General features: G+C 37.4%; 1 long non-coding RNA gene across 1 annotated transcript; it reads left to right on the forward strand.

Annotated features, from left to right (window-relative positions):
• The first annotated feature begins 10163 nt into the window (after positions 1–10163).
• On the forward strand, positions 10164–11063 carry LOC118492243. Its single transcript, XR_004892781.1, has 2 exons — positions 10164–10386; positions 10497–11063. It is a non-coding gene; the product is annotated as an uncharacterized LOC118492243 (long non-coding RNA).
• The last annotated feature ends 11999 nt before the right edge of the window (positions 11064–23062 follow it).

The raw sequence follows: 23062 nt of genomic DNA on the forward strand, positions 1-23062 counted from the left end.
TTCACATTGATTTCATTGTCTTGAAATTTCTTGTAAAGATTCTTTCTTTCTTTTTCATAAAATTCAATTTTTGAATCCTTTATTAAAATTTGATCAATAAGTGATTGGTTTTCAGCTTTGGTTTTGTTGAAACTTTTGCAAATCATCAGATTTTGTGCAGTCTGATGAGGTTTTGTTTTGTAAAAGCACAAAATCCTGCATAAGTTTGTTTAGTTGTTGTTCCAAATCAAGATTGTCTGAACTTACTTTTTGTTATGATGAAGTGGAGCATTCATCAGAAGTTGTGGCCATCCAACAGAAATTAGCCATTTCCTCCTCTTCTTCATCTAAAGAATCTTCAGTTTAGCCTAGCCTGGTGTCAGTACCTGCTATTAGGCTGACTTTCTGTTGTTTCTTAGCTTCTTCATGCTTCTTTTCATTGTAAGCCACATTCTTCAACTTCTTCTTCTTGGACTCTGAAGCATAGTGCCCCTTTTATCTGCATTTGTAGCAAACAACTTCTGCCTTGCCTTTTTCTTTTGTCTTACCACTTCCACCTCTCAGCCTTTGCTCAAATGTCTTTGTGAGCAAAGCTATAGCCTCAGCAAAGGCTAAAAGAATCTGATGAAGCATCAGAAATTTCTGTATTTCTGTATTCTGGCAGTGAGAGGGTTGTGGATCTCAAACCGGTATTCTCTGTGTGTGTTGAGTGTGTGTAACAAGAGCTATAGGTCCCCCCTTTTGGTTTGAATCCTCATAAATTTCTTCCTCTCTAGGGACTAAGATGCTGTAAAGATCATGCAAGTTCATGTTCCCTAACTCAAAGGTTGATGCCAAGGTCATTGTGAGACTAGGCCACTCTCTTGGAAGTGCATCTAAGAACTTAACATTCTTTTCGTCATTAGATTTTTCAATACCAACTTTTTAAGTTCATTTAAAAGTTTGGTGAAACTGTTATATGTCTCTGAAAGAGTCTCATTTTGGAGACTTTTAAATCTTTCATAAGAAGAGACACAATTTGTTCTCTTGTTTCTTTTCATTCTTTCACCTCCTTCACATAAATTTTCCAGTTGATCTCATATCTCCTTAGCAGATGCACTTGCATCTACTTATGAAAATATTGAAGTGCCATTATCAGAAGTGATTTGGCCCTTTCATCAGCAGCCACACTTATAGTAAACTGGTGTGACTAAATAATAAAATGGTCACACTTACAGTGAGTTCATGTGGTCATTACTACCATTTAGTCTTACTTAATAAATTGAATGCTTAATTACAATAACTGTTTTTGCCACATTTTTTTAATTGATGTGGCTAAAACAAACTTTTAAGTGACTATATAATAGAAACAACCACATTTACAATAAATTCATGTGGCTGTTGTTACCCTTTAGCCACTCTTATTCTACAGAATGTCTGATTTCCAGCGAGAGATAGTGGTACCCTTTAGCCACACTTTAAAGTTGCTACGACCACTAAACGTGAATCTGGCCGTATGATACCTATGATGACTTGACCTTTGGTCACACTTGAGCTGAAAAAAAAAAGTGTGACAAATCACTCTTTTTTTGTGTGGCCGTAAGCCTTTTTTGGCGTAGTGGTTATATGGCTTCATATACTTCAAACTTAAAGAATAGAAAAACGTTTGGAACCAATAGTCTAGGTGAGGCAACCTTTTTATCTTCTATTTACCCTCATCACATTCTCATATAATACTAATAGTGTTGCATTGAATTGGATTACACTAGGTGTGTTTGTTTGTTTTGTTTAAATTAAGTTTTGTAGTTTAAACTTAGAAAATATATAAAAGTTATAAACACCATGTGGTAACCTGTGTTTGACTATAACTTTTTTTCTTTTTTGTGCTTCCTGATCAGGTTATATTTTATTGGATGGACACTCTTATCAATATTTAGAGTGGTGGAGTTTGTTGAAGGTCTTTTCTCTTATGTTCACCGCAATTAGGGGTTCGATCTCACTCCCTCCTTACTATTACATAAGCACCCCATCTAAATATTAATAAAAAGACTCCAATTAGTGCCAATTGCAATCTCCTCTTCAATCTTACCAAATTTAATTTTAATTTATTTAAAAAAAAATATTTTTGTTATCCTTATTATTATTATTATTTTAAATTCTCTCACTTTAACTTTTAATATTATTATATTATATATGATAATATTCATTTCACATAACAATCTCACCTTCAACCTTACAATTTTACTTTTACTTTATTTAACTCATCATTATCATTGTTCTTCTTATTATTATTTATTATAGATTCTCTTAGTTTAATTTTTAATATCATCGTCATCATACTCAGTATATCCCACCAATAGCAAAACTAAGTTAGTGTCTGAGGAGGGTGAGATGTAGACAACCTTACCTCTACCCTTTAGGAATAGAGAGACTGCTTATCAATTATATTTTACCTTAAAAATTGTGATCAAACATACTAATATATAAAATAACAATTATACATACTATAAAATAATTATTATAACAAAGACGTTATATAATAATGCGACAATACTATGATTTTAAGTTTTAACACCGTCGCACAAACCTTAGAAACAAAAAAAACGATTGAATTTATGAATACTAGATTTAAATAACCCAAACTTTCACCAATTAGCCAATAACACTCCCAACTTTCGATTTGTACACTAGCACTCCAAACTTACAACTTATTGGCTGATAACACTCCCTAACTAAATGAACCGTAACCCAGTTAGTTTTTGATGATGTGGCATCTGATGTTGCCCTTTTGCTGACGTGGCATATGATGTGTCAGCTGATATGGCATTTTTTGATGACGTGGCAGCTGATGTGGCAGCTGACATGGCATTTTTGATGACGTCGCAGCTAAAATATGCTAATTGGGTTAGGGTTTAGTTAGTTAGGGAGTGTTATGGGCTAATAACTTGAAAGTTGGGAGTGCTGGTGTACAAATAGAAAGTTGGGAGTGTTTTTGGCAAATTGGTAAAAGTTTGGGTTATCTAAATGTTAGTAAATTACTATTTTGGCCCCTATGGTTATATCACTTTTACCCTTTTAGCCCAAAAAGGAATCTTTTAACATCTGAGCCCCCAACGTTTTATTTTCTAACCCTTTTATCCCATAACACCAACCCCTTCCATTTACTTGATTAAAAGCTTGTCATGTGTTCCTCACATGAGGGGCATTTATAGCAATTCACTTATAAAATACCCTCACCCATGTTCTTCTCTGGTGATACCTTAAAACCGACACCATCATGGTTTTCCAGCCATGTCGGCGACCACACACCACCTCAGCCACCTGCCCACCCACTTGCATTGCCGCCTCTAACACCACAAACACCCACCTCCATAGCCGCCCCTAACACCATTAACCACCCACCCTCCACCATCTCTTGCAACCACCACTTCCACCGCCTCCCCTAACACCACAAACATCCACCTGCATAGCCGCCGCTAACACCATTAACCACCCATCCTCCACCATCTCTTGCAACCACCCACTTCCACCGTCGTCCCTAACACCACAACCACCCACCTATAATCAAGTTGCTGCAAATGGGTTCTAATTTATAAACTAGAAAATTCCAATCTTCTTGTATTTTTATGTAAAATGATTAAACCTGATGAAACTGCAATGTCGGATTCTTTTTTCAAGATTTGCAATGGTATTTGTATACCTAAAAGACTGTAATATTTCGGCTATTAGTCTAACAAATTCGACTCTCTTGATCCCTTTGAACCAACTGAATCATGGGCTAAAGTTTCAGCCATTGATTGATGATTGTTTGAGTTTTCTACATTTTGATGGTGGTGCAGAATCAACAACTCCCATTAAATACGCAATCTAGCCATACACAATTTGAAAATCTAGTAAAATCAGTTAACCCAATCCAGAATCCAAAAAAAAAAAAAAAAAAACAAAGAGATTTTACCGGCGATGACGTTGGCAAGCATTGGTGAATTATAGAAGGGGCGGCGAGAGCCGCCCGACCCTCCGAACTTTTCGCTTAGTAGTATTATATATGTAGTTTTCGTATAGAAATTTCTGGGTATATACGTTTTCGACCCCCGGTTCTATAGAAATTTTTTGGTATATACCTTTTCGACCCCCCGATCATTCGGGTCAAGCTTCGCCACTGGTGGCAAGATCAAAATAGAAGATTTTGATGGTTGAAAATAGGGTTTAATGGGCCAGAATTGAATGGAAGATGGTGACGAGATTTGATAGAAGGTGGGTATTTTATTAGTGAATTGCCATAAATGCCCCTCATGTGAGAGGCACACAGGTTTTTAACCAAGTAAATGGATGGATTAGTGTTATGGGCCAAAAAAAGTAAAAAAAAAAAAGACGTTGAGGGTCCAAATGTTAAAAGATTCCTTTTTGGGCTAAAAAGGTAAAAGTGATATAACCACAGGGTCCAAAATAGTAACTTACTCTTTAAATCCAATATCCCTTGAATTTATCACACCGAAAATTTGAATAATATTGTAATTTATAAAATAATTGATATACTCATCAACAATACACATATTCAATTATGTGATAGGATTATAATATTATTACATTTAGTGTTTACATTTATTAATGGTGTTACACATTTTTATAAGAATATAGTTTATATTTCCTCAACCCCGTGTCATAAAATTCATGAATTACGAATGTATAAGATTATACAGAAATTTATGATTTACCTTTTTTATATATTCAACCCGTGTGATAAAATTCATGATTTATGAATGTATAAGATTATAATATTATTACATTCTTTAATCGTGTGATAAGAGTATATAGAAATTTCTGATTTACTTTTTTTTATATATTTAATCCAATTAATACACAGGTTTATAACACTTACAAATTAAAATAATAGTTAATCTAGATTTCTTTTAATCATGTGTAATACACGGGTTTATAAGCTAGTCTCCTTCATATTTTAATTTACCTCTTATATTAAACAAGATTTGAGTAAAGTGACCCTCATGTAATACAGGTAACTGGATTTTAACGAATAACATGGGTGGAGTTAATTTTTGGGGCTAAAAAGGTTAGGAAAGTGGCATTGGGGTCCAAACTGTCATAAATTCCTTATTCCTTTGAGCTGATAGAGTTAAAGTAACATAACCACATACGCCAAAAACGTAATTTACTTTTTTCATTAAAAGAGTAAAAAAATACAATTTGCCCTATTAATGTGCAAGACACGTGACCAAACTTTACATGCAAAAAGAGTCGTTAAACAACATGACGAAAATTATCCAACATATGAACATAAAGGATCAACTTTGTCGGTTCGTTATATTTAGGCCGAAAACTCTAATTTACTAGTAAAAGAATAACTTAATTGCATTATGATAGATCAAAATGAAATTTTCTATAATAGTTCAGTTCCATTTTGAAAGCTCTTAAAATGCATAGGGTGATTATAGTAAAATTTGCATTAGGGTAACCCCACACTTTCTATTTAAACGAACACAATACCATTTTCATTATAATCACCGCCGCACCGTGTCTTCTCTCATTCATCCATATGTTGGCCCTAAAGATGGCATCTCTTTTTTCAGTGCAAATGTAAGAGCTTTTATTTTATTTTTATCTAATTTGATTTACCTCATACTCTTTCTTTACATTTATATAAAACATGACTTGTTTTCAATTGTACTAAATTAAGAATTTTGGTTTAATTAATTGTATGGACATGTATGTTTTGATTTTGTTGGTGTTGACGTAAAATATACGCATACCAACTCAAAGTAGTTTGAAAAATCAAGAAATTCATTACGAAATATATTTTTTTGAATTTTTTTTTGTACAAGCTTGTTCTAGAAAAGATCTATAAACAAATGAGGAAGAATTTGTAATACATGTTTTTTTTGTTCCTTATTTGACGTGTAGTTATGAGGATTTTTTTTTGTTCTTTATTTGATGTGGAGTTATAAGGATTTTGTGTTTTATGCTTGTTTTGTTGGTTATAAATGTTAGGTTTGGTGTTATTCACTGATTTCACATCACAATTGGATCTGGCTAATCATTTACAAGCAGAATATAGCATGTTGATTGTTCTTGGCGTTTCAAGGGCTCAATTGAGAAAGGTAAAATCCAAATCCATTTGAACTACTTGAGAAAGTCAAAGGTGAAATTGCAAAAAAAAAAAAAAAGGATAATCAAGCCATGTTGTAAAATAAAAAAAAATAAAAAAATATAGTTTTATAAAATCTTATATGGATTAAAACAAAATTGTAATATTAAGGTGTGATTTTTAGTTAATAATGTGATCTATATATTTTCCCACCAAAAGTTTGACATGTAAAATTTGTATTATATAAAAAGTAGAAGATACTTCAACCTTTTTTTTTGTTTTTTGTATTTGTTCAGATTATATAAGTGTGTTTGTCATATGCCAGGCTTGTAGCTCTCAAACGTCTCAATGAATCCTGCTATTTTTGTTGAGTCAGGTAAACACACACCTATTATTATTCCCTAGTTTGATAACTGCATACTCGTCCTATACAGCGTTATCTACTTTATAAAAAAGCAAACCCTAGGTTTGGACCCCCGAATGTTTTAGAACCTCATTTTGAAATATTGTGTATTTATATATATATATATATATATATATATCATAATTGATATTTATATATGAAATTCTCTTAATTTACATCCACATAACAGTTGGAGTACGATTTTACCTTTGGATAACAATTGAAGCTTTTAATTCTATTGAACTCAATTTTTTTAATAACAGCTGAATCTTTTAATTCTATTGAATTCAAAATGATTTGGCTTTCTAGTCAAATTGGTCATATTTAAACGCCATACTTTAAAAGAAAATTATTACACTTGAGATAAACACACAGAACCGTGATTTCAAATGTTTGTATGTATTATTATTATTATTATTCACTTTCATGTATCTTATTGATCTTTGAAGAATATATGGAATAAAAAATGTAAATATGTGGCATTGCAACAATGTGCTTGGCCATGGCCTTTGGAGCTTACAAAAATGGGACCATTGAGTTTGGCATGGGTCTTCAACCAAACTAGTACTTTGTGGAAATGATTAACGTAAGTATTTAGTTTTCGTCAACGTTGCTGACAGAATTCATGTTGAAGCTGATGTTACCCAAAGGCCAAAGACTACTGGAGATTCTAAAGACTAATTTCAGCTTTGCAAGATATTGTCAAGGGGGAGTTTGTTGGTGCATGTTATGTGACAACAGTTTATGATTTGGTCTTTGGATATCTTGAACAAGACTTGGATATGAAGACTTCAAGGGATTCCGAGTTTCTCAATTATTAATGTAATTCCGAGTTTGTGTCTTTGTTAATTCCGTATTTGTGTTTTATGTAATATGGGCCTAGCCCAGTCTGCACGGCTGTGTGTACATAAACAGTTCATGCTTTAGGGTTTAGGGTAGACATTCTAGACAGGCAAAGAGAGGAGTTATAGAAAACACCGAGAAAGGCTGTGAGTTCGAGTGGTGTGAGATCTTGAGTGATTGTAAAGATTCATGTTCGTTAATTACAAAAGATCGGTTTAAAGTGTTTTACGTGTTCTTCATCATATTACATGTTTCTGTGTTCGGTAATCTATCAAGGGGATCCTGCACCCTTGATTGATTGTCAATCTCGTATTGATCCACGTGTGATAGGGACTTACATCAGTTATTTTCTAGTCGTATGTTGTTATTGATAGTTGTTAATTGTTATATCAGGTGGAACAGCCGTCTAAAAACAATGACATACCAATACCATACGGGTTTAACAAGCAACCAACTCAAGATATAAGTAGTTGGAACGGGTCCGTGTGAGCTACATCTTGAATTAACAGGACTTCCACCACCGTCCACCACCATCGGGGTTGTTCTTTTGCTGCATCCAGATATATGCTGACCTAGGCACAACCAAGATATCTTAAAAGAGCTAAAATGGTAAAAACCCATTAATTGAAGAAGCTCTCCTAGAGAGTTATTCAACTATGCAAAACGCATAAATCATACCAATATGTGGTACTTGCCTCACCCTTGTTGGATATTGGTCTCTTTGTTGTATGAAACTACTGACCTGATCACCAATTGTCAAACATTGTAAAACAAAAGGGATGAATTCGGTGTCCTCACCTTCTACGAGGAAGCTTTGTGCATACCTTGATCGCGGTGGTATGTCCTGAAGTGGGACACACTAGTACATCAGTATAATAACCTTACTCATATGACAAGGTAATGGAACTTGAAATGTTTATTCATTTTCTTTAAGTGGATAAACAATACTGGTAATCGTCTTGGACTGCTTTTCACGAAAATTAAATAAAGAATTATCTAATAGTGTGAAAATAGTTTGATTTGGCTGATATGATCTTCTTACCAGTGATTAGGGCGTGTAAGCATCCGATGTTAGGAGAGACCTAGAGGAGATCCTTTCACTACCCGATGAGCTTTACACGACTGTTTGGGTTAGCCTTATTGTCCCTATTGAGACCGAGAGGAGATTTAGGACACCTTAGTGAACCTCATTCGAGTCGAATCCTTAGAGCCCGATTTATATCCGAGTTTCTGATTCTTGTAGCATTCGGATTATCATTAGGATTCCCTGAATAGACACTCATTTCTCCTATTCCTGACTTTTAGTTCGTATGTTGCGTTCTCAGCCCGTTCCATGCTTATTTCTTCCTACTTTTTTACTCTCTCTTTTTTATTGCTTTGAATAGTTCTTTAGTTGATACTATGCTATTTTATTCAAACTAGGACCTAACAGAGGTTTAGTATATCAAAACTAGTACACTTGCCAAATTTTGAGGTTTAGTTTTGTAATTCCATTTTAAAACCCAGATTGTGTGAGATTCAAACTTTTTATACATACACCAATACACATCACTTAGCTATATTATATGTGGCTATTATAGTTTACCTATTATTGTATGTTAGACATAATAGACATCTATTATTAGTACTTGTGTGTGGTTGCTTGTTTTGATTCTTTTAGCTACATTTTATGTTATATGAGTTCATATACTTCAAACTATAAAAATAGAAAAAAGTTTGGAACCAATAGTCTAGTTGAGGCAACCGTTTTATCTTCTATTTACCCTCATCACACTCTCACAGACTACTAATAGTGTTGCTTTGAATGGGACTACACCAGGTCTATTTGTTTGTTTTGTTTAAATTAAGTTTCGTAGTTTTAACTTAGAAAATATATAAAAGTTATAAACACCATGTGGCGGCCTATGTTTTCTATAACTTTTTTTTTCTTTTTTGTGCTTCTTGATCATGTTATTTTTATTTTACTGGGTTGATACTATAATCAATATTTAGGGTGGTGGAGTTTGTTGTAGGTCTTTTCTCTTAAGTTTCCACGAGAGATTAGGGGTTCGATCTCTCTCTCCCTCCTCACTATTACATAACCACCACATCTAAATATTAATAATAAGACTCCAATTAATGAAAATTGCAATCTCTTCTTCAATCTTACCAAATTTAATTTTAATTTATTTAACAAAAATATTTTTGTTATCCTCCTCCTCCTCCTCCTTCAACATCATCATCATCACCATCACCATCATCATCATCATTATTATAAATTCTCACACTTTAAATTATTATTATAAATTTTCTGACTTTAAATTTTAATATTATTATATTATATATGATAATAGTAATTTCGCATGACAATCTCTCCTTCAACCTCACAATTTTACATTTCTTTTATTTAAAACTCATCATTATATTTGTTCTTATTATTATTTATTATAGATTCTCTCAATTTAAATTTTAATATTGTGTGCATATATATACCTATATAGGGTAAGGTTATTGTAAAAAAGATCAAAAGTGTGAGAAAGGTAAGAAAGAATCTAAGCCATTAGATCTAAATTAATTGAAAAGGGTAAACAAGTAATTTTATCATTAATTCAATTAATTAAAAACTTTCCATAACCGCCACCTTAATCATAGGAAGTATATAACACCATTCAGTAACTATATAACACAATTCAATAATTATATAACACCATTCAGTAAGTATATAACACCATTCAGCATTCAGCAAGTATATAACACCATTCAGCAAGTATATAACATCATTCAGCAAGTATATAACACCATTCAGCATTCAGCAAGTATATAACACCTTTCAGCAAGTATATAACACTATTCAGCAAGTATATAACATCATTCTTATATATTCAGGTATATTACCCTAGATATGGGTCGTCTTGTTGCTGGCACAAAATACCGTGGGGAATTCGAAGAAAGATTAAAGAAGTTAAAGGAAGAAACAACACAAAGTGATGATATCATTCTTTTTATTGATGAGGTTTACACTTTAATTGGAGCTGGAGCAGCAGAAGTTGCTATTGATGCTGCTAATATATTAAAATGAGCCCTTACCAGAGGTGAATTGCAGGTAAGCAATTATATTTTTCATAATTTGGTACTAAACATTGCTTCATGTTACATATATTAAGTTTGATTTTTAAAGTTATTTAGTTTATTCTTTCTATTGATGCATCTTAGGTGGCAGTGTATACACTTGATGAATACTGAAAACATATTGAATAATATCCAGCATTAGAGAGACAGTTCCAGCCAGTTAAGGTACCTGAGCCTTCTTTCTTTGTTTATAGTTAAGTGATAATGTTGGTGGGTTAGGCATGTTGGGTAAGAGGTCGAAAGCAGGGCTGGCAACTCGTGTTTGGTTTAGGTCGGTAGGTCCGTATAACCCAAACCCACCTCCCACTTGAGTAGATAATGTTGTCGAAAAGGTGAACTCTAACCTGGTTAAATGGTTTAGCTTGTGTAGCCATTTACAATTCGTTTGTATGGCTAGTGTCATTGTCATAGTGATATCCTTTTGCAATTTATAGTTAGATACCAAACTCAACCCAGTAGCTTGGTTTAATAAGCATGAAGCACTAAGCTGTTTTGGCCCCAAAAGAAAAAGAAAAAGCAAAAGCGAGAGCTATATCTTATTTTTATTGAAATCCAAAAGATATGGTACCAAACTCAGCTATATCTTATTTTTATTTTCTCCCATATCTATGTCAAATCGAAATGGAAAGGATGAATTTGGGCATTTAAAAATGTTATTTTTTTTCAGAAAGTGTGACAACCCTCACCAAACCAGGTATCCGTACAAATTAATTAATACTTAATTAATGCTTAATTACTGTGCTTGCTTACAATTATGGTTAAACTGCTACTATTCATGCATCATACTTTATTGCTGTCACTCCATTTATTGCACACAAAACTATAGTGACAAACTTGATGCACAAAAGCACAGTTAGCAGTAGCACAATGAACGGATAACCCAGTAAACATGCTGACATTGTCAGCACTAGACAGATACTGTCTCTGAGGCCAGTAGGAGTCGGAAATAGATTACTACACTAGTAGGGAGTGTAGGGAGGTGAGGATTGTAAAACTGCGTCACTAGGTGATAGTTATAGTGACCGGATGTGCCTAAAACATACTTTAATTACCAAATTCTGCACTTTATACAAAAATTCAGCATTTAACATAACTAGTAAAGTGCAAAAACTTGGTAAAATGATACTAGACACTTTCCAAGGTGTCGGGAATTTATTGTGTCACTAAAAACACTATAAAAGACACTCTAAATGCTTACTTGACACTTTAACGGATCAATATCCAACCGAACAACCGGACTTTACCCGGAACATAAAAATATTGTCAATGATATTGTTTACACTTTTCTGAGCTAGTTAGGGTCCCCGAACACCCTAACATCCTTTGTATTATACTACACACTTAATACTCTAATTAATATCCTTAAAACCTAACTAGAACTTAACTATCCATTTGAAACCCAACCATAACCCCCCCCCCCCTCATCCGATCGGTCCCCCAAGGGTGGGGACACACCATCATTTCTTTGATTATTTTATTTAGTGTTGTCTAATATCTTGTGAACATAATACATGATGGATAAAAGCACCAAGATGGATTATAAGAATGCTTAAGAGATAACCCTTTCATTCACTAAACACTTCACAAAATTTGCTCTCTCTCTCCCTCTTCCTTAGTGTTCGGCCGAGAACACTAGTGCCACCACCATCATCATCAAGTCTTGATCTAGCAACATTACATACACACAAAGGTGCAAGGTGACATACGAGGAGGCTCGGTGCTTTCGGAAACTCAAGAACCTCTCTATACTTCTTTTATCCACCTTGTTTACGCCTTGATTCTTCCCTAGCCTCGAGCTAGTAGTAAGTGCTTCTAAACATCCTCTTGTTCTTGTTGAAAGTGGTTAATAAGAGATTTAACGGTTAAAAATCAAAAACACAAAAGATCATAACTAAAAGTCTTGAAAGAATGATGAACTAGATGGATAAAGAGTAACTAGTGGTGTAAATCTTGTAAATCTTGTCTATATGTGATTATTTTATGTTGTTTGATGCTAGTAGTGGGACGGATCGTCATCTAACCATACTAGATCATGTTCATGGAACATGAACTAGTAATATGTTAAGTGTAAAAGTTGTAAGATAATGAACCCTTCCACTCATGAACATGAACTTGTGTAAATGAATTTTTTCTTGTAAAATGAGATTCAAAACTAGTAGATCTAAAGATCTACAAGTGGTTTTTCGGAAGAACGAAGTGAAATATACAAGTCTTGTTAAAAACCCGGATCTTACATAACTACAAGCATTTTAGTGAAAAAGCAAGTGTGTAAACACTTGTGTAACAAGAAGATTTAACAAAGAAATATTTTCAAAAATTTTGACTAGAAGTTGTAAAACTACAAGTTCTTTAAAAATAAGGTTTTCAAGAAACTAATTTTATTTTTAAAGATGACAAGATCCACTAAATATGTTAGAAAATCTCTACATATTTTTACAAAGCTTACAAGTTCATGAGTTTGCGATTTAGACTTATTTTGACAAGTTGGATGTTTGAATATGGTATATTGATGATTGGAAAATTGATTGATTGATATTTGAAAAGAAAATGATACGCTAGTAAGCGTGGCCACCTCCAGTTACAGAGGAAACTCTGGCGAAATTTTTCCAAAAACATAACACTTAGAGATATTTTTGTAACAAAGGTTTATAAATATATTTTTAACTTGTTTTTCCAAAATAAATTTCGCCATGAATTTTATTACAAAATAACCAAGTATTCGGAGGTGGAACTTTCGTAAATAAAACTTCTTAAATATATATTTCGAATATATATTTCATAGTAAAACGCTTGTGTGATTTTATGATTATTTTGTGAACTAGATATGTTATTTTTAGAGTAAACATAATATAACTTGAATACACTGAGAAGTAACGACTCCAAAAATAATACCAACGCCTTCACAAATAAATATTTAAGTTACACCAGTATTGTTTTTACCACACGAACTTTAAAATGTAACTTATGTATTTTCGGAAAATACTCTTAAATGCGTTTTTTGATAAAAGTATTATTTTGGAAATTGTATGGAATAAAATATAATATTTTTGGGAAAAATATGTATATTTTGGAGACAAAATATTTTAGACAAGTGAGACTTAAAAATATAATTTCGGAATTATAAAAACACACATGTATTAAAACCCCCATCCTTGGGAAGGAATATATTTGTAAATAATTAAGAAGTGTAAATACGGAATAGTTGCCTAACTATTTCCCAAAACATTAAACCTTAAGCCAAGGCACGGCCGTCCGTCTAATAGAAATTAGTACGTGTAGGTCGTTACACAGCAGGTTGACTGGGATTTACTATTTCGAGACGCACTTCCGTGAGTTCATGTCCCCCTTTTCTCTTAACTGTTTTCAGTTTTTATACTTCGGGGGTGAAATACATGTTACAATGTTTACGGATACTTTTATACATGGTATGGTTAGCGTAAGGAGGGTTACTACTTAGATCATGTGAGTGGGAAGGGTGGAAACTAGAGGCCATTAATCCTCATTGTAGGACCGAGGGTCATTTGCGGTATATCTATCTGGGTGTAGTGAGCCCAACTCCAGGCCCAACTGAACGGACCTCGGGGTGACTTTGAGCCCGAAGCAAAAATCTGCTAGGTTTGAGTCTTCCTACTGCACTTCACACATATCATTGGCCTTGCAAACCAATGGTGATCTCATTTTTCCTTATTTGCTACATACAAGGGATTTTTCATACATACAAGGGTTTTTACATACTCACTTACACATGAACTCGCTCAACTTTTGTTGATTTTTCAACTTACATGTATTTCAGGGAATTAGGGATCTTGCGAGGTATGCTATGCCTACATGCTGCGTAAGAGGAGTGATGTCATCCAAGTTTAGGGTTGTGACTTTTGCCTGGACGAGTCACAAGTCTTAAGCTATGTTTATTTCATGTTTGTGGTTGTGTCTTTTGAACAAGATTTTATTTTGTTGTGTTGTATTTTCGTTGCATGTGTCGACGTTTGAAAACAATGTTGTGGTATTTTAATTTCAAAACTTGAAGTAATGGATGATTATCACGGTTTTACTTTCATATAGCTTTGTTGCGATTAAGCTATGGTATTAAGAAGTCACACCAAACAAACCCACGCTTCCGCAAAGCCAGGGTGTGACAGCTTGGTATCAGAGCCTTGATCATAGCGAACTAGGATTCCCTCTCGAGTCTAGACTATGATCACTAGGGCTCTCACGAAAACATTTTTACATTGCATACACTACGTCCATATCCCAGATACAAAACATTTTTTCAAACAAAAAGTATGAGCACTTTTTCAAAAATTATGATTCAGTCTTATCGACTGGGAGGTTGGTCAGGGAGACCAGGGATTCAGTCTTATCGACTGGGAGGTTGGTCAGGGAGAGCAGGGATTCAGTCTTATCGACTGGGGGGTTGGTCGGGGAGACCAGGGATTCAGTCAGGAAGACTGAGGGACCAATCTTTAAGATTGGGGAGGTTTTGGTCAGGGAGACCAGCGAATTAGTCTGAGAGACTAGGAGGTTCAGTCTGAGAGGCTGGGAGGTTAGACTAGTGGGACTAGGAGAACTATTTGATTGCTTATTGGTGACTAACATGCTTATTTGATTATATGATTGATTGTTTGTGCATATGTGTGTTTGTGTTACAGACATCATGCCTTCATCACTGGAGAGTCAGACATACAGATCCCATGGCTATAGTATAAGATGACATAGTTTCATCGGAGCACGAGGTTGACACTTCCGATACTACTGATGGCCATCTCGCTGGGGATTAACCACTCGCGGTGATCCCTGCTCATGTACCCCTTGCTGCTTATCCTTTTGTTGATATGCCCCTCGATGTCGTTTCTGACGACGATGTCGATCTGTTTGAGGAGGCCAACCTTGAGGGTGAGGCCCTTATTGCTGCTGATGATATCCTACTTCTTGCTGAGACTCCTGCAGAGGAGGCTCCCGTTCATTCACTTGTTCCAGACTCCTTTGAGTCTGTGGCGTCCGCATCTTTGCATACACAGAGAGTGCAACACCACTCACACGACACCGGCCCTGCATGGCGTCATCGCCTGCACCTGCTCCCGCACATAGCTTCGAGTTTGATCATGATGCTGATGATGATCCAGATCCTGTTTTTCCACCTGGTTTTGATCCTGACCAGGATATTGAGTTCATTCACTTAGACCAGCCCCTAGAGGATCCTGTAGCCCCTGTCGATCCTTTGTTTGACGACCCAGCTGATTTTGATATGGAGTTTGTTGATCCGGAGCCTGCTGTGGCCCCAGAGCCTCTAGTTGCTCCTGACCCCGCGTTAGAGCATGACCTTGTTCAGGCCAATGCACCTGCTGTTGCTCCTTTTGTTGATGATATACCTGTTGACGATCATTCTGTTGTTGCTCCACCGTTGGTGGATGATCATGCTGTTGATGCTCATGTTGATGTTCCACTTTTGATAGAGGATCCTGTTGTTGCAGCACTTCCTGATCCAGTGCCGGTGCTGTTCGACCGTGCACCTTTTGCGACCCATCTTGATCTACGATACGCTCACACCCGCAACGGGTGGATAGATGATGACGATGATTACCCACCTTTTGTGATACCAGTTACACCCCTTGTAGCCCCCATTTCAGCCCATGTTTCAGCTCCCATTGATGTTCCTTTGCTTCCCACACACACCCCAGATGCTCGCCGCACAGACTTACCTATCACGTTTCTTCAGGACATACCTCCACCACGTCCTGGAGAGGGTTCATCTCGTCAGCCTTTTGGTCATACACCTTTTGTGTCAGGAGGAGACCAGTTTGTGCCCCAGATTTCTCATCCTACTTTTGTTCCCACTGTTGCACCATTTACTGTACCATCCTTCGCTCCATCTAGTGAGCCATTCCTCTAGACTACGCCCCCCATTATTCCACCGCCTGATCCGTATCACCCATACCACGTGGAGTATTCTACGGAGGATATTCTCACATCTTTCATGATACAGCAGGAGGCGCTGACCCGTCGCGTGCAGGAGCTGGAGAGAGCTCAGCGACCACCGTGCCATTACCAGACCTCACCTGCAGTATCACACCCTCCGCGTCCACTTTCACCCGATTCTGCCGCTCGTTTTTGGACTCCTGAGCAGCAGATAGCATACTTGATGCGCTCTCATCGCGCTATGGAGGAGGACTGGCTTCATATGCGACGTTTACTCTTTTCTCGTTATGAACTTGTAAACCTTACATTGTGGTCTTGATTTATGATAGCGCAATCGCAATATTCTCATTATACGTGATGTTGGCTTGATTGTTTATAACATGTGATGTTATGTGTTTGATTTATTTATAACATGAGATGTTATGTGTTTGATATTGTCGTTACATACGTATGCCTTATACTTATTATGGCCTGACCTACGTAAAACATCTTTTAGAAGATGCCTCCAAGACGCGAGACGTGTATGCCTGCCAACAAGGCAGAACTCCAAGGAATCATTGCTGCCGCCATAGCGCAGTATGCAGCCTCACAAGGAGGAACCAGTGGAAGCAATTCGAACAACAACGGCAATAACAATCCACCTCATGGTAACATTTAGTCATTTGAGACATACTACGATACATTTGGATATTTATAGCACGTTCACTAATACCATTTGTATATTCTAACGTATGTGCAGGGTGCACTTACAAGCAGTTCCTCGACTGCAAGCCCGTGAACTTCGATGGCACCGGAGGTGTTGTTGCTTTTGTAAGATGGGCAGAGAAGACTGAGTCTGTTCTCAAAATGAGCAAGTGTGCTCCCAAGCAACAAGTGACCTACATTTTTGGGCTATTTTTGGATGGAGCCCTATCCTGGTGGAACTTACAAGTGCAAACTTTGGGTGAAGCTGCTGCTTATGCAATGACATGGAATGAGCTAAATGAGCTCATGCGAAGAATGTATTGCTCGCGTGCGGAGATTAAGAAGCTGGAAACTGAATTCTGGCACTTGAAAATGGAAGGTACCAAGATTGCAGAGTATGTTCAGAGATTCCACGACTTGTCTCATGTGGTACCTAATATGGTTACACCGGAATTCAAACGAATCGAGCACTTTATTTGGGGCTTAGCACCTCAGATCATGAGTATGGTCACTACTTCCAAGCCTGTGACAATCACAGAGGCCATCGATCTGAGCGTAGCTCTTAATGAGGAGGCCATTCGCTTAAACAAGTTTTCAAATTTTGAGAAGAAAAAGAAAGAGACTCACGTAGAGTCATCTGGCAAGAAAGGAGAATCAAGCACACCGGTCCAAGCTGCAACTGGTGCTGGGAAGAAAGGGAAGGGTTATATGGGCACACAGCCCAAGTGTAACACCTGCCAGCGTCATTATTCTGGCCAGTGTGGGCCAAAAATATGTGAAGCTTGTGGGAAAGTTGGCCATTTGAAGGATACTTGCTGGGTTAGTGCTGGCCGAGGTGGCCAAGGAGGTTTTGGTAATAGGAACAACAACCGTGGTGGAAATGGCAATCGTCCGCAAGGGAATAATGGTGGAAATGGAAACCGAGGGAACAATGCAAATCAAGCTGGTAATGCGAATTGAATTCAAAACAACACTCAAGCTGGGAACGGAGGTGGTAATGGGCAAAGACTGGCTGTTTTAACTGTGGGGATGTTGGGCATTTCATGAAGGAATGCCCGCAGCTGAATCAAGCCCGCGGAAGAGTGTTTAACATCAAGGCGAGGGAAGCGCGCCAGGATCTCAATGTTGTTACTGGTACGTTCCCTATAAACCAACGCTTTGCATCCGTTTTGTTTGATACTGGTGCCGACTATAGCTTCGTGTCGTTAGAATTTAAGAATATGTTTGGGTTAGCTGCTACTAGATTAGATATTCCGTACTCGATCGAACTGGCTAATGGAAAGCTAGTTGAAGCAAATGAAGTTGTCAGAGGTTGTGTAATCGAGTTAGGAGGGCGTGAGTTCACTTTGGATCTACTGCCGGTCAAGTTGGGAAGTTTCAATGTGGTAGTAGGGATGGATTGGTTGTCAAGAAACAAGGCTGAGATTGTCTGTCACGAAAAGATCATTCACATCCCAACAGAAGATGGAGAAACGATCGTAGTTCATGGATAAAAGCGCGATACACCTCTAAGAATCATCAGCTGCCTAAAAGCTCGAAGGTGTTTACGGAAGGGATGTGCTGCCTTCTTGGCACACATCGTGGATAAGAAAGCTGCTGAGCCAAAGATCGAAGACATCCCTGTCGTGAAGACTTGCCAGGATTACCGCCACAAAGGCAAGTGGAGTTTCACATTGACTTGTTACCAGGCGCCGCGCATGTGGCTAAAGCACCTTATCGACTTGCACCGTCAGAGATGCAGGAGTTGTCGACACAACTTCAAGAGTTGTTAGATAAGGGAATCATCAGACCAAGCTTCTCACCTTGGGGAGCTCCAGTTCTGTTTGTTAAAAAGAAAGACGGTAATTTTCGTATGTGTATTGACTACCGGGAGTTGAACAAGTTGACTATCAAGAATAGATATCCCCTGCCAAGGATTGATGATTTATTTGACCAGTTGCAAGGTTCAAGCTACTACTTGAAGATCGATTTGCGATCAAGTTATCGCCAGCTGAGAAACAAGAGGAAAGTATTCCCAAGACCGCTTTTAGAACTCGATATGGACATTACGAGTTTCTGGTAATGCTGTTTGGGTTGACAAATGCGCCAGCTGTTTTTATGGATTTGATGAATCGAGTTTGTAAACCGTACCTCGACAAGTTCATGATTGTGTTTATTGACGACATCTTGATTTATTCGAAGACGAAGAATGAACACGAACAACATTTAAGAGCTATTTTAGAGTTGCTGAAAAAGGAAAAGTTGTATGCCAAATTCTCGAAGTGCGAATTTTGGTTACGCGAAGTCCAATTTATTGGACACGTGGTTAATGGAGATGGAATCCATGTGGATCCCACAAAGACTGAAGCAATAAAGAATTTGGAGACTCCAAAAACGCCAACCGAGATTCGACAATTCTTAGGTTTGGCTGGGTACTATCGAAGGTTTATTGAGGATTTCTCAAAAATCGCTCAACCCCTGACTTTCCTTACGCAGAAGGATAAGAAGTTTGATTGGGGAATCAAACAGGAAGAAGTATTCCAGTTATTGAAAGACAAGCTTTGCAATGCGCCGATCTTATCGCTACCAGAGGGAACTGATGATTTCATGGTATACTGTGACGTCTCGCGTCAAGGTTTGGGTTGCGTGTTGATGCAACGCCAGAAAGTTATAGCTTATGCTTCGCGCCAATTGAAAGTTCATGAAAAGAATTATACCATGCATGATTTGGAACTAGGCGCAGTGGTATTTGCGTTGAAGATTTGGAGACATTATCTATATGGTACAAAGTGTACAATCTTCACGGATCATAAAAGTCTGCAACACATATTCGACCAGAAGGAGCTAAATATGAGACAAAGACGTTGGGTCGAATTGTTGAACGATTACTACTGCGAGATCAAGTATCATCCAGGGAAGGCGAATGTGGTCGCCGATTCCCTAAGTCGAAAAGAAAGGATCAAGCCCATAAGGGTTAGGGCTTTAGAGATGATTATCCAGACAGATCTTTCCCTGCGCATTCGTGCCGCGCGGAAAGAGGCTTTGAAAGAAAGAAACGTTGAAGAGGAATATCTCAGTGGAATGGAGAAACAGTTGGTACCAAACGAGGAAGGAACATTGTGTTTCATGAGACGGATTTGGGTTCCTCTGTTTGGTGGTTTGAGAAAAGTTATTTTTGATGAAGCTCACAAGTCATGGTATTCTATTCACCCAGGAGCGGATAAGATGTACCAAGATCTTAAGGATTATTATTGGTGGCCTAGGATGAAAGGCGACGTTGCTGTTTATGTTAGCAAATGTCTAACGTGCGCCAAGGTAAAAGCTGAATACCAAAGCCTTCAGGACTTCTGCAACAACTTGAGATTCCCAAATGGAAATGGGAATAGATTTCAATGGATTTTATAACAAAGTTACCAAAAACGCCAAGAGGTCATGACACTATTTGGGTAATAGTAGACCGGTTAACAAAATCTGCGCACTTCTTACCCATCAGAGAGAAGGATAACACGAGCAAGTTGGCCGAAATATACATGAGAGAAATCGTTGCACGTCATGGAGTGCCTCTCTCGATCATCTCTGATAGAGACGAAAGGTTTGTGTCAAGGATTTGGCAGTTTTTCCAAGAAGCTTTTCGCTCACAGTTGAACCTGAGTACAGCATTTCACCCGCAAACTGATGGCCAGAGCGAGAGAACTATTCAGACATTGGAAGATATGCTGAGAGCATGTGTTATAGATCTGGGTGGTAGCTGGGATAAACATTTACCATTGGTCGAATTTTCATACAACAACAGCTACCACACCAGTATTGGAGCCGCTCCATTTGAAGCTCTATATGGCCGCAAGTGCAGATCACCGTTTTGTTGGTCTGATGCAGGTGATAGACAATTAGTTGGTCCTGAAGTGGTCCAGGAAACCACAGATAAGATTGCACAGATCCAAGATCGCATCAAGGCGGCTCGCGATTGACAAAAATGCTATGCGGTCCGAAGAAGGAAACCTCTAGAGTTTGAGGTAGGAGACATGGTATTGTTGAAGGTATCACACTGGAAGGGTGTGGCACGCTTCGGGAAGCATGGAAAGTTGAATCCGCGTTATATTGGTCCATTCAAGATTCTGGAAAGAATTGGTTTAGTAGCATACAAGTTGGACTTACTTGCCGAGCTGAATGGTGTTCACGATGCGTTTCATGTATCAAATCTGAAGAAGAGTCCAACGCAAGAAACTGTTGTCATTCCCGCAGACAAGATTCATATTGACGACACACTCCATTTTGTCAAAGAACCGGTTGAGGTTACAGATTGGAAGATAAACAAAACCCGCAGGAGCAGTGTTAAACTCGTCAAAGTACGTTGGAATGCAAGACATGGTCCAGAATACACCTGGGAACGTGAGGACCGAATGAAAGAGAAATACCCCCACTTATTTCCCAAGACCCCTGCAACTAGAAGCAGAGCCTAAAATTTCGGGACGAAATTTTCTTAACGGGGGGAGAAAGAGAAACACCCCCACTTGAAAATGTAATTTTGGGTTTGTTATGTAAAGGTTTCGCTTATATGGACATGTCCATAAAAGCGAAACTACTTGTTAAGAGGTTTCGCTCATATGGACTGTCCACATAAGCGAAACTATCAACCCTATAAATACCCAAAGTGTTTTCTCATTTTGCACGTTGATGTCAAGTGTGTAGCCGACCTGCTGCCCGTGTATTTTCAGAAAGTTGAATGAAAAACGGTGTTAAAGTGTATTACTTCTGTTTCTACTCCTTTCTTGCTTTGATTCATGCCGATTTTGTATTTCCGTTGCATTTTCGGTAGTTGCTAGCTCCGATTGTCTCAAACAACTGTCAAATTCGGTCCTACAATTGGTTTTAGAGCCAGTTGTGAGCTAGTTGACCCGAATCAAAGCCTTTTTCAAGCACATTTTGAGTTTCAGACCTTTCCGACGGACAAAATGGACTGAGATTTGAGTATATAGTGTAAAACTGATTAATAACAAATCCTTGAGAAATTCAGACCTAAAATCAGCTTAAAAGTGACTTAAAATGGCTCGAGAATTGGTTCCGCTTTTGTGTCATATTGAGTAGTTTCGCTTATACGACATCAGAAACAAGTGGTTTCGCTCGTGTAGTTTCGCTTATTGTGACATTTCGGAGGTTTCGCTCATAGGTTTCGCTCCAAAATGTCAGTGTTGAGGTTTCGCTCGAGTGGTTTCGCTTATTAGTCAATATAGTAGTTTCGCTCTTGAGGTCATTTAGTAGTTCCTCTTGTAAGGTCAATAATTAGTCTCGCTTACTTGGTCATCACATAGTTTCGCTTTTGTGAACACAAGTAGTTCCGCTCTTACATACACTTAGAGTCTAGTTTCGCTTATTTGACCTGTTTTAGTGTAAAAACCATATTTTGAGCGTTTTGTCCGTATCGTACGTGATCAAGTGTTGGAAACTCAATCTGTGTTAAAAGTTTTCGATAAAAACAACCTGTTAATCAAAAAGTTAAACATTTTTGGAAATTTGTCACTAAAATGGAACATCAAGATTTTTTTAACTTGTTTGCGGGTAGTGGTTTAACGGCTACGCAAAGTCCGGCGAGTATCATGCAGAACGTTAACATGGAGAATGAATTGGGGACTATGCAAAAGCCACCAAAGCTCATGAGTTTAGACGAATATGCGGGTTGGTCAGGTCGTTTCAAAAACTGGGTGCAAGCCAATCACTTCGAGTGTTGGATGAAAATAGAGGCTAAGTATCAACCACCAGTTAATGGAATGGGATTGGAAAAAGGCATCGGGAGTTTGACAAAATCTGAACAGATCGAATTCAAAGCTGAAAAGAAAATGGTGAGCATTTTGCAACAGGCCATTAAAGAAGATATTCTCGTTTTACTGCAACATGAAGACAATGCTCAGTCAATGTGGCAAGCGTCACAGCTAAAATTCCAAGGAAGTGTTTCAATGATTAAGAGCAAGAAAGCCTTAATCAAAAAGGAATTTGATATCTTCACTGGAATTAAAGGCGAGACAACAAAGCAGTTAATCGAACGATACTGTCATCTTGTGGTTGAAATGAAACGT

This window comes from Helianthus annuus, chromosome 5 (genome assembly GCF_002127325.2).
Source record: "Helianthus annuus cultivar XRQ/B chromosome 5, HanXRQr2.0-SUNRISE, whole genome shotgun sequence".
Classification (NCBI taxonomy): Eukaryota; Viridiplantae; Streptophyta; class Magnoliopsida; order Asterales; family Asteraceae; genus Helianthus; species Helianthus annuus.